Source organism: Ranitomeya variabilis, chromosome 3 (assembly GCF_051348905.1).
Source record: "Ranitomeya variabilis isolate aRanVar5 chromosome 3, aRanVar5.hap1, whole genome shotgun sequence".
In the NCBI taxonomy this organism is placed as follows: Eukaryota; Metazoa; Chordata; class Amphibia; order Anura; family Dendrobatidae; genus Ranitomeya; species Ranitomeya variabilis.
The window spans coordinates 611526903-611539358 of record NC_135234.1 but is presented as its reverse complement, the minus strand read 5'-3'; the positions used below and the strand labels follow the sequence as shown (position 1 = coordinate 611539358).

General features: G+C 41.8%; 1 protein-coding gene across 5 annotated transcripts in view; it reads left to right on the top strand.

The window, feature by feature from the left end:
- The window catches only part of ENOX1 (ecto-NOX disulfide-thiol exchanger 1), a 768733-nt gene that overhangs the window by 213305 nt on the left and 542972 nt on the right, over nucleotides 1-12456 (top strand). The gene's annotated exons all lie outside the window — the stretch shown is intronic.

Genomic DNA, 12456 nt, shown 5'->3' with positions numbered 1-12456 from the left:
TAACTTTTTTATTTTTCTGTCAATTTGGCCATGTGAGGGCTTATTTTTTGCGGGACGAGTTGTACTTTTGAACGACATCATTGGTTTTACCATGTCGTGTACTAGAAAACGGGAAAAAAATTCCAAGTGCAGTGAAATTGCAAAAAAAGTGCAATCCCACACTTGTTTTTTGCTTGCCTATTTTGCTAGGTTCACTAAATGCTAAAACTGACCTGCCATTATGATTCTCCAGGTCAGTACGAGTTCATAGACACCTAACATGACTAGGTTCTTTTTTACCTAAGTGGTGAAAAAAAATTCCAAACTTTGCAAAAAAATAAATAAATAAAATTGCGCCATTTTCCGATACCCGTAGCGTCTCCATTTTTCGTGATCTGGGGTCGGGTGAGGGCTTATTTTTTGCGTGCCGAGCTGGCATTTTTAATGATAGCATTTTGGTGCAGATACGTTCTTTTGATCGCCCGTTATTGCATTTTAATGCAATGTCGTGGCGACCAAAAAAAACGTAAATCTGGCGTTTCGATTTTTTTTTTCATTACGCCGTTTAGCGATCAGGTTAATGCTTTTTTTTTATTGATAGATCGGGCGATTCTGAACGCGGCGATACCAAATATGTGTAGGTTGGGGTTTTTTTTTATTGATTTATTTTGATTGGGGCGAAAGGGGGGTGATTTAAACTTTTATATTTTTTTTATTTTTTTCACATTTTTTTTTACTTTTTTTTTTAACTTTTACCATGCTTCTATAGCCTCCATGGGAGGCTAGAAGCAGGCACAGCCCGATCGGCTCTGCTACATAACAGCGATCATCAGATCGCTGTTATGTAGCTAAAATGCAGGTGTGCTGTGAGCGCCGACCACAGGGGGGCGCTCACAGCCACCGGCGATCAGTAACCATAGAGGTCTCCAGGACCTCTATGGTTACAATGTACAAGCATCGCCGACCCCCGATCATGTGACGGGGGTCGGCGATGCGCTCATATCCGGCCGCACGGCCGGATGCGGTAGTTAAATGCCGCTGTCTGAGTTTGACAGCGGCATTTAACTAGTTAATAGCGGCGGGTGATCGCGATTTCACCCGCCACTATTGCGCGCACATGTCAGCTGTAAAAAACAGCTGACATGTCGCGACTTTGATGTGCGCTCACCGCCGGAGCGCACATCAAAGCGGGGGTCCCGACATGTGACGTACTATACCGTCACATGTCGGGAAGGGGTTAACCCTTCATTACCCCATATCCCACCGCTACACGGGAGTGGGAAGAAAGTGGCCAAGTGCCAGAATAGGCGCATCTTCCAGATGTGCCTTTTCTGGGGTGGCTGGGGGCAGATGTTTTTAGTCAGGGGGGCCAATAACCGTGGACCCTCTCCAGGCTATTAATATCTGCCCTCAGTCACTGGCTTTACCACTCTGGCGGAGAAAATTGCACGGGAGCCCACGCCAATTTTTTCCGCGATTTATCCCTTAAATTTATTAGCTACAGCGCCGAAATTTTGCACATACACACTACTAACAGTAGTGTGGAATATGCAAAAAAAAAGGGGAGTATGACATGGTTTACTGTATGTAAACCATGTCTCATATCATGTCGGGTCTAGGCAGGAGAAATGAAAAGCCGGCAATCGGCTTTTCTGCTATATCGCGCTGAAGTAAATATAGATAGATAGATAAATAGATATAGATCTATATAGAGATAGATAGAGATAGATAGATATAGAGATATATATATATATATATATATATATATATATATATATATATATATATATATATATATATATATATATATATATATATATATATATATATATATATATATATATCTATATCTATAACGAAACCCGACTTTGCCAAAAGTCGGCGACTTTTGAAATTGGCCGACCTGTTTCGCTCAACCCTAATTTTGATGATTGGCAGCTGTCACACACTTCTCAGCATGCGTTTCAAAAACGCAAACGCAGTAAAAAGCGCATGTAAACGCGTCAAAACGTTGCGTTTTTTTTACCGCATGAGAAAACGCATGCGTCTAAAAAACGCAGCGTTTGCACGCGTTTACATGCGTTTTTTCACCACCTGCGTTTGCGTTTTAAACGCTGCGTTTTTAAACGCAAATGTGAAACTAGCCTTACATCAGCACCATTTGTAAAATGTTATTTTATTTTGTTAGCATTTTAGGAGGTTTAAAAATGTTGCAGCAATTTTTCATTTTTTTCAAGGAAATTTACTAAATTTATTTTTTTTAGTGACTTATCCATGTTTGAAGTGACTTTAGGGGTCCTATATATTGGGAAAACCCCAAACGTGTTACCATTTTAAAAACAGCACCCCCTGACATATTGAAAACTTCTGTCAGGTAGTTTATTAACCCTTCAGGTGCTTTACAGGAATTAATGCAAAGTGGTATGACAGAAATGAAAATGTGTATTTTTACCACCTAAATGCCTCTAACTTCTGAACAGATTACTAGAGCTGTCAGACTGTAAGGCCACTATTTGGACGTGAATTGCCATGGCAAACATCAGAACCACAAAATCATGATCTGAGGGCACCAGTTTGGATAAAGAGGAAGCCCCCACACTATGTTAACCATTTCTAATGATGCAGTCACTATTGATAGCAGCATCTAAGGGGTTAAACAGATTTGGAAGGTGCAAATACTGATCATGGGTGATACAGCAAGTTGTCAGCTATAGTGCACAACCGACAGCTGCTGGATTGTCACCTGTATGGGGAGGCTAGTCTCTTATGTCTCAGGTCAGTTAAAAGACGTAGTGGCTGTCATTAAGGGGTTAAAACCATATGTAGCCAACTGACTGCAAGTGGGGCTGCACCAAGAAAATAAAACAATAATCCCAATGTAACAGCTGCTTCCAATTCATTGGGGCGGTGCAGGGGAGTGGTTACATCTGGGCTCCTGTACTGGGAGAGTCGCTGTTATCACGCCCAGGCAACTTGATTGACATCTCATTCTGCACACACATACACTGCAGGCAGGCTGTCGCTTAAAGTGCCTGGGCGTGAGAATAGCCACTGTTATGATCCTAGTGGCTGAGGATCACAAAACGGACTAGCTAAGTTTATGAACATAGACACGAGCTCTAGGGAGGTGGTAATTGGACTGACCGCAAAACCTGATCCTAACCAAACACACTAAAGGTAGCCGGTGAACATGCCTAAATTCCTAGACGTCTCGACGCAGCCTGAGAAACTAGCTACCCCTAGAGAGAAAGAAAGTAAGACCTCACTTGCCTCAGAGAAATAACCCCAAAGATATAGAAAGCCCCCAACAAATAATAACGGTGAGATAAGGGGAAAGGAAAATACAAACATAGAAATGAAACAGATTCAGCAAATGAGGCCCGCTAATACTAGATAGCAGAAGACAGATAGGAAACTGTGCGGTCAGTAGAAAACCCTATACAAAATATCCACGCTGAGAATTCAAGAACCCCCACACCAACTAACGGTGTGAGGGGAGAAACTCAGCCCCCTAGAGCTACCAGCAAGCGAGGAAATCACATATTAGCAAGCTGGACAAGGACAGATAATAAACCAAGAAACAAATTGAACACTGATGATCAAAAAATGAACAAACAGAAACTTAGCTTCTCTTGAAGAGACTGATAACGAAGGACTGCAGGAGAGCTCCAAAATAGCACTGAAGACATTGACAGCAGGCAACAACTGAGAGTCCAGGTGAACTAAATAGGAAACCAGCTAACAGATAACGAGACAGCTGATCAAGCCTCAGACCTGCAGAATGACACAAAGAGCCACCAGAGGGAGCCCAAAGACAGCACTCACACAGTACCAGTTGTGACCACAAGAGGGAGCCCAAAAACAGAGTTCACAACAAGCCACGCTCAGAGACAACGGTTAATGGAGATTACACGTTGATTAACTCTTCATTTTCTCTGTGTAGCCGCACTTTCAGTTGGCCAGGTACACATTTTTTTATGCTATTTACCTGCAGATTAACTACAGCGCATGTAAAAGTTGTGAACAGTTAAGCAAGTTGAAGATTAAATTATCTCTAAAAGGCCTAAAGTTAAAGATGATACATTTCCTTTGTATTTTAGGCAAAAAATATTTTCATCTTATCCATTTTAAAAATTACCGTATTTTTCCGACCATATGACGCATTTATTTTTCTGCAAATTTGGTAGGAAAGTGTGGGTGCGTCTTATGGTAGGGATGTAACGGGGGGAGGGGGCAGCGGCGAGTGGGATCGCACTGGGATCCCACTTGCAGGAGGCAGAAAAATGTCCCTGCCCGGCTTCAGGAATCCAGTGCTGGGGAAGCCACATGGTCCGGATGAATAAAGTGCATTGAATATTCATTAGCCGCTTGCCCGCCTACCTCTCAGCGCAGAGCAGTGAGCGGGGAGCAGCAAATGAATACTCCTTCACTTATACAGGGACACACATGGTTTCCCCAGCGCTGGATTACTGCAGCGGCTGGGGAGATCTGTATGTCTGGTGGAGGGGTCGGCAGCAGCAGGGGGCCAGAGGGGACAAGATCACCGCATACCTGCCTGGGCTGTGCTGGATGCTGAGTTCTCCAGCACAAGGACCTGTGTGATGTTATGAAGTGGACGGGCTGGAGCATCACATGACATCACAGAGCCCTCCCTCTTCTTGATGTCATCACAGGTCCTTCAGACACCACACTAGAATCTGCTGGCTTCCTCTTATGACCTGTGCTGTGGAGAGGCAACAAGAGGGAGGGCTCTGTGGTGTCATGGGATGCTCCAGCTTTTTACCTCACTACAGTAGCTGGCTGGCTGCCACAATTAAAAGGTTAGTGTTTACAACACACAATAAAGCACTCTGCCACTCCTGTGGTGAACTATAACTCCCAGCATGCCATAGGATCTGCAGGACATGCTGGGAGATATAGTTGTCGCATGGGTTCTTAAAGCAGCACTCCAGTGTTATTTTTCAGTGCTGGAGTGGTGCTTTAAATATAAGCCCTGTGCCCCCATTCTTATACTCACCCTCCAGCGTCTTCATATAGTACTTTACAGACACCACACAGGTCCCGTAGCTTCCAACATAATAACATACTATTATATGTGGTGTTATTATATATAATAGTATGTTATTTATGTTATTAAATATATCACCACCTTTTTTGATTCAAATATTTTTTTTCCCTGTTTTCCACCTCTAAAACCTGGGTGTGTCTTATAGTCCGGTGCGTCTTATCGTAAAAAAAAACCCCTCAAAAAACCCCGGTATAATAAGCATATTAGGCCTGTGCCAAAGTTTGAGCAACCTTCATTTTCAGTACCTAGTCATACCCCCTTTTTGAAAGTATCACAGCTTTTAAACGCTTTTTGTATCCAGCCAAGTGTCTTTCAATTCTTGTTTGAGGAACTTTCATCCATTCTTTCTTGGAAAATTCTTCCAGTTCTGGGAGATTCCTGGGTCGTTTTGCATGCACTGCTATTTTCAGGGCTAGGTACAGAGCTTAAGTGATGTTCAGATCAGTGGACTGTGAGGGCCATTGTGAAAGTTTTAGCTTGCACCTTTTGAGGTAGTCTGTTGTGGATTTTGACCTGTGTTTAGGATCACTATCCATTTGTAGAAACCATCCTCTTTTCAACTTCAGTTTTTTCCTGAAACTCTGTGCCCTTTTTTCTCCAAACATATGTTTGATCATTGTGGGCAAATAGTTCTATTTTAACCTCAACTGTCCGCATGACTTGTTTCCAAAATGCATCATGCTTGTGTTTAGATGTTCGTTTGCATACTTCTGATGCTGAATTTTATGGTGAAGATGCAGGAGAGGTTTTCTTCTGATGACTCTTCCATGAAGGCCATACTTGTGCAACTGTCTCTGAATAGTAGAACAATGTACCTCAACTTCAGAGTCTGCTTAATCTTTCTGAAGGTCTTTTGCAGTCAGTAGCGGTTTGGATTTGCCTCTAGCAATCCTGCAAGCAGCTCTCACTGAAGTTTTGCTTGGTCTTTCAGACTTTATTTTGACCTCCTCTGTTCCTGTTAACTGCAATTTCTTAATTACATTTCGAACTGAGGAAAGGGCAATTTGATAACTCTTTGCTATCTTCTTATATACTTCTGCTTTGTGGGCCTCCACCATTTTCAGAGTGTTAGGCAGCTGCTTAGAAGAACCTATGGCTGCTGTTTTTTGGCACAAGGTCAGAGGAGGCTGGATTTTTATAATGCTGGGAAATTTACGCTTCACCTGGTCTTTCCTAACGATGATAGTGAACAAGCCGTATCCCAAACAGGCTAAGGTCTGAAACCTTGATCAAAGTTATCTGAGCAAACAAATCTCCAAGGGTGATGGAGAACGTAAAAATGACAATGTCTCATCTTTAACTTTTAGGCCTTTTAGGGATCATTTCATCTTCAACTTGCTTAAATGTTCACAATAACAGTAATTTTGACCAGTGGTGCCCAAACTTTTACATGCCACTTGTGGTAGATCGGCTCACTTGGCTGCACACAGAGGTAGTCAATGGAACACTGGGCATTTAAGGATGCACTTGGTTTATTTGTACAGCATAAACCAAGGTTTTAAGCACAAACATAATCACGCCCCTCTTGGCAAAACAAAACTGTAGCATTTCGTGCAGTCCTTGCACTAGTGGGGTGTCAGCCCACTCAGGATTAACAATGTCCTTGTACAAGGATCATGTGGGCAAACACTCTTCTTGAGTCTTCCTCTCCAGGCCCTCAACCACCCCCGAATAATCCTGGAGTTCAGCTAGTTAAACCCAGACCATGTGACTCTCCATCACGTGACTGATCACATGATCCTGACATCACACAGGTCCTGTCAGGGTTCTGCATGTGGAGATACCATGGACCCCCTCCCTCCTGCCCTATGGAGGTCCTCTAAAACCAGCCCATAATATAATTTTCAATAAACCGACCCAACAGTGTTCTGGAGGAAACGATTCTGGATTTATATCACTGACGCCATCATGCGCAGTGACACGTATCTCCCCTCCATCACTTTACCAGTGACTCTGTCATACACTGTATATATCTGCAGGTAAATGGCATTTCTAGAGATGATCAGCACGGTGGCGCAGTGGATAGCACAGCAGCCTTGCAGCGCTGGAGTCCTGGGTTCAAGCCCCACTAAGGACAACATCTGCAAAGAGTTTGTATGTTCTCTCCGTGTTTGCGTGGGTTTCCTCCGGGTGCTCCGGTTTCCTCCCACATTCCAAAGACATACTGATAGGGAATTTAGATTGTGAGCCCCAACGGGGACAGCGATGATGATTTGTGCAAACTGTAAAGCGCTGCGGAATATGTTAGCGCTATATAAAAATAAAGATTATTATTGTTATGATCAGATGCCTTTAAGTTTTTTTTTTTTTAAAGAACATCATTTTAACCCCTTTCTGACCTCGGACGGGATAGTACGTCCGAGGTCAGATCCCCTGCTTTGATGCAGGGCTCCGCCGTGAGCCCGCATCAAAGCCGGGACATGTCAGCTGTTTTGAACAGCTGACATGTGCCCGCAATAGCGGCGGGTGAAATCGCGATTCACCCGCCGCTATTAACTAGTTAAATGCCGCTGTCAAACGCAGACAGCAGCATCTAACCGGCTCTTCCGGCCGGGCGGCCGGAAATGAGCGCATCGCCGACCCCTGTCACATGATCGGAGGTCGGCGATGCTTCTGAATAGTAACCATAGAGGTCCTTGAGACCTCTATGGTTACTGATCCCCGGCAGCTGTGAGCGCCACCCTGTGGTCGGCTCTCACAGCACACCTGCATTTCTGCTACATAGCAGCGAACATCAGATCGCTGCTATGTAGCAGAGCCGATCGTGTTGTGCCAGCTTCTAGCCTCCCATGGACCTAAATGGTATCATAAAAAACACCAGCTCGGCACGCAAAAAATAAGCCCTCAACCGACCCCAGATCATGAAAAATGACACTACGAGTATCGGAAAATGGCGCATTTTTTTTTTTTTTTTAAAGCAAAGTTTGGAATTTTTTTTCACCACTTAGATAAAAAATAACCTAGTCATGTTAGGTGTCTATGAACTCATACTGACCTGGAGAATCATAATGGTAGGTCAGTTTTAGCATTTAGTGAACCTAGCAAAAAAGCCAAACATAAAAACAGTGTGGGACTGAACTTTTTTTGCAATTTCACCGCACTTGGAATTTTTTTCTTGTTTTCTAGTACACGACATGGTAAAACCAATGATGTCGTTCAAAAGTACAACTCGTCCCGCAAACAATAAGCCCTCACATGGCCAAATTGACGGAAAAATAAAAAGTTATGGCTCTGGGAAAGAGGGGAGCGAAAAATGAACACGGAAAAATGGAAAATCCCAAGGTCATGAAGGGGTTAAAAAAATGTAAAAAAAAAAAAAAAAATTCCTCTCATTTTTTGTCAAAATTCTACATTACAAGAAGTAAAAAAAATGCTGAAGTCTTGCACTTCAGCATTGGGCCTTAGAGTAGACTGACACTTTTTGCTCTGTAGAGATCACTTTTCAGCAGGTCATCGGATTGTCATCACAGGCTGGTTTCTGTTATACAGCTGGAGGCAGATAATTTATGAGCCTCCACTGCAACAGAGGATGGATTGAGCTCTGCATATCCCATCCACACCCAGTGACCTTTGCACAGAGGATGCTCACAGCACTCTCCCATATGTCAGTAGGTTATTTTCTAACTACTATTTATTGCTCAGAGCATCAGCTCAGGAAGGATGGCTGCTCTCCGTAATGTAAAGAAACTGGAAGAAAAAAATACAATTGGCAAATATGGTGTTCTATTTAAAAATATTTTTATATCTAGTTTTTGTAAGTAAAAATTCTTGCATTCCCTTTTTAAATGTTTTCTTTCCATGTACAGTACTTCTATACTGATGGCTTAATGTAACTATTTGCATTATTAAAATGTTTCATCAACTATAAGGTTGTGTGCAGATGTTTGGGTTTGTTGCAGAAGGATCTGTGTAATACTATATAATACTCACGCTGTGTAAAATTTGCGTTTTTTTAATGCGTTTTTACTTTCATTGTTTGCCTATTCATTTGAATAGATGAAAAACACTGTGAGATGCTGAAAGCATTGACATGCTGCAGATTTGAAAAACGCTTTGATGGTTCAAATCCGCAAGGAAAAATGTAAGCAGCATTACATTTCAGAAATCTCATTCACTTTGTAACAGCAAAAACAAAGCTCTTATAATCTCAGGACATTAGAATGATTTAAAGTGACCAGAGGAAAAGGTAATCATATGCCAGGTCCTGTTAACTGTTTCTTTTCCATAGATTTCATATATAAAATTAACACACTGCCTTCTCAAGTGTTAGTTATTATTTTTATTTTTTTCAGTTTTACATGTAAAATAATGGAAAATATAAATAAAATGCACACACACTTGAGCCCTAAAATGATCATGGTGTTCCTTCACGTCAATATTAGTTCGGAGTTCAGTAGGGTTAAATATTTACCCTCTTCATGACGGGTGATTTTCCGTTCTTGCGTTTTCGTTATCCTCCCCTTTTTCCAGGAGCTATACATTTTTTAATAATACTAATTTAATAATTTAGTGCAACCTTGTTCTTTATTTGCTATGCGAGTTTTTTGGCATGCACTAGTTCAGACTAGTTCTTTGCTCAGTCAGTTTTATATTATTTACTATACCTTTTTTTTAGCTATATTATTTTTCTATTGTTTTTTTCTGGGATGAATTTGAGTTACACCATTTATTATACTGTGCACTGAAGTGTGAAGGAAAATAAATTCCAAGTGAGGTGAAATTTAAAAAAAAAAATAAAAAAATCTAATTCCGCCGTTGTTTTTTGTGTTTGATGTTATCTTGAATGTATTTATTTTGGTGTGGTGATTGGCCTTCTTCACGCCTTTTAAGTTGTCTCTGCCAGTTTGCTGATCTGTTTTTTAGGTGCTTCCTAAAATCGTGAAATGCACATATACTATACAGGGCACTTGGACGTGTGTCTTGTTTAGACAAGCATTTAATTCTGCTGAGCCGCAAATTAGATAGCATTACATAAAGCACACTTTGTAATTTAATATTAGATCTCTAATGTTTGGATAGATCTGAAGCCTGCTGAGAATGTGGTGTTATTTTTGCATCTGCAAAGAAATGCCACAGAATATTCTTGGTATTCTATGCTCGCTATGTCCACACTGCAGTGGGCTTTTCAGGTCAAGATGCCAGAGACCCCCTAATCTTACTCATATTTGACCTTGAACAGCTGTTGAAACTTAGAAGCGTGACACTAATATACAAGTGCATGAAGTATGTGCTGGATAGCAGTTTGGGATCACACACAGGACAGCCTGAAGCCTTCATGTTCCGGAATACTTGGCAGCCATCAGCCTGTGGTTCTTATAAGGCTTCAGGTTAACAGAGAACATTCTTCTGTTAGTGAAGACAGTTACAGTAAGGGCTCACTCAGACGTCTGTTTTTCATAATAATACCATAATAATCTTTATTTTTGTAGCTCCAACATATTCTGTAGCGCTTTACAGTTTAACAGTTCATACACATCAGTCATGGAGTTCTATGCATATTTTTTGCAGATCTTGGCCTTTTCTCCCATTCCCTTTTGGACAAGCACTCTGGTGTTTTCCATGAGCCATCGCCAGACATGTCTTATCTCCGCGAATACAAAGTGATTGGCAGTCTGAAATCAGACATGCCGAGCAACATGTCCCCCCAACAATCAGTCGTCCGTGGCCTCCATACATGGTAGACTGTCGGCTGAAATTAGTGTAATGTGTATAGGGACATTCTGCTATTATGAGCAGGGCCCTCTCGCCTAATTGTTAGGATTGATGAATTATGCGTTACTCTCTTATATTTTTAGTACATGTGCCAACTGAATTGTTAAGTTCTGCGCAATGTGTTCTATGCAAATAAAATTGATTTTGTGATTGTAGATCGTCGCAGCAGTGGGGTTTCTACTGATCAGACAAAGCAAAATATCTGAGATAATGTATGTGGCATTTAATCTTGTTGACTCATGTTCGCTGGTGAGCACAAAAATACTGCCCAATTCTTATATACTACTTGGGGAAATGCCACATTACAATAATTTTAAAGTTAAGGTGCATTTACACTGGGCGGTTATTATCAACAAGCGTACTTCATTCATCAGCGGAAATGATCTATCATCCTGCACAGAAGATCGTTTTATGCAGTTCATCGTCTGTGTAAACATGGCCTGTGTTGCTGAGAACAATTGCAGCATATGTACACTGAACAATCTATTACAGATTATTCAGTGCACAATGGGCATGCAGTCTGCCTGTGTAACCAGGCATTCAGCATCTCCCACTCACATACCACCTCCTTACCTTGCCCCCTGTCGGTAGCCCCAAGGTTCAGTTCTAGGACCCCTGCTCTTCTCCATCTACACCTTTTGGCCTGAGACAGCTCCTAGAGTCCCATGGCTTTCTGTATCACCTCTACGCTGATGACACTCCTACTCTGGAACTCTACCCAAACATATCCGACTCTGGCCTACCTTGGAAACCTTCTAAAGGAACCTGAAAACCTAGCTCTTCCAACAAGCCTACAACCCACGGTAACCCTCCTTCCACCAAACTGCTGCACGACCAGCTTTATTGTATCCTCAACCATCCCTTGTCGATTGTGAGCCCTCGTGAGCAGGGTCTTCTCTCCTCCTGTACCAGTCAGTTCAAAATTATTGTATTTGTTTTTTGTTATGTATATCCCTTTTCAAATTTAAGGCGCCATGGAAAAATTGCTCATAAATAATAATGATAATAATAATATTGAAGGGAACCTGTCACCATGTTTTTCCATAGCTCCATCTACATTGGTCGAAGGCTTGAAAGTCTGTGATGGTGATAAGTTAATAACCCTTTAATCCAATAACTTTGTCCTATGATGCAAATGTGACTCATAAAAGTGATAAAAGCCAAGTGTACAATCAGCCAGGACTCTGTGTGTGAACTTAGGATTTCGTCAGTCCACCGTGTAGAATTTGTTGGACAGTTCCCCGGCTTCTGCATTAGTTGGAATGAATAATCCTTACGTACAGACAAATTTATCAAGTCTCGGTGCGCCTTCCATAAATGCTGTACATTGCGCCTTCTTGAATGGGCTTGGTCCCTACAGAATGTTGCGGTGTACGCATTGTTTGCGTAAATCTTTTGTTCTATTTGCTATTGTATGGAAAGGATTTGTGAGAAATAGGTCAGTCATGTGAAAGCAATAAAGTTAGCAGCAAGATGTCTTCCCCATATCCCATCTGGAAAAGGTTCTTCCAATCCTCTCTCTGACATCTGCTTAGTGCCAGAAAATGAAATCTCCCATGTGAGTAATTAGACTATATAGTGTCTGGCTGAATGCTCTCCCCTCCCACCGGTTGTGTTATAAAATCTTTTATGGAGAAAATCCATGACAGACAAAAGGATGATCCCAAAAGAGAGGGCTTCGAGTGAGGATGAGAGCC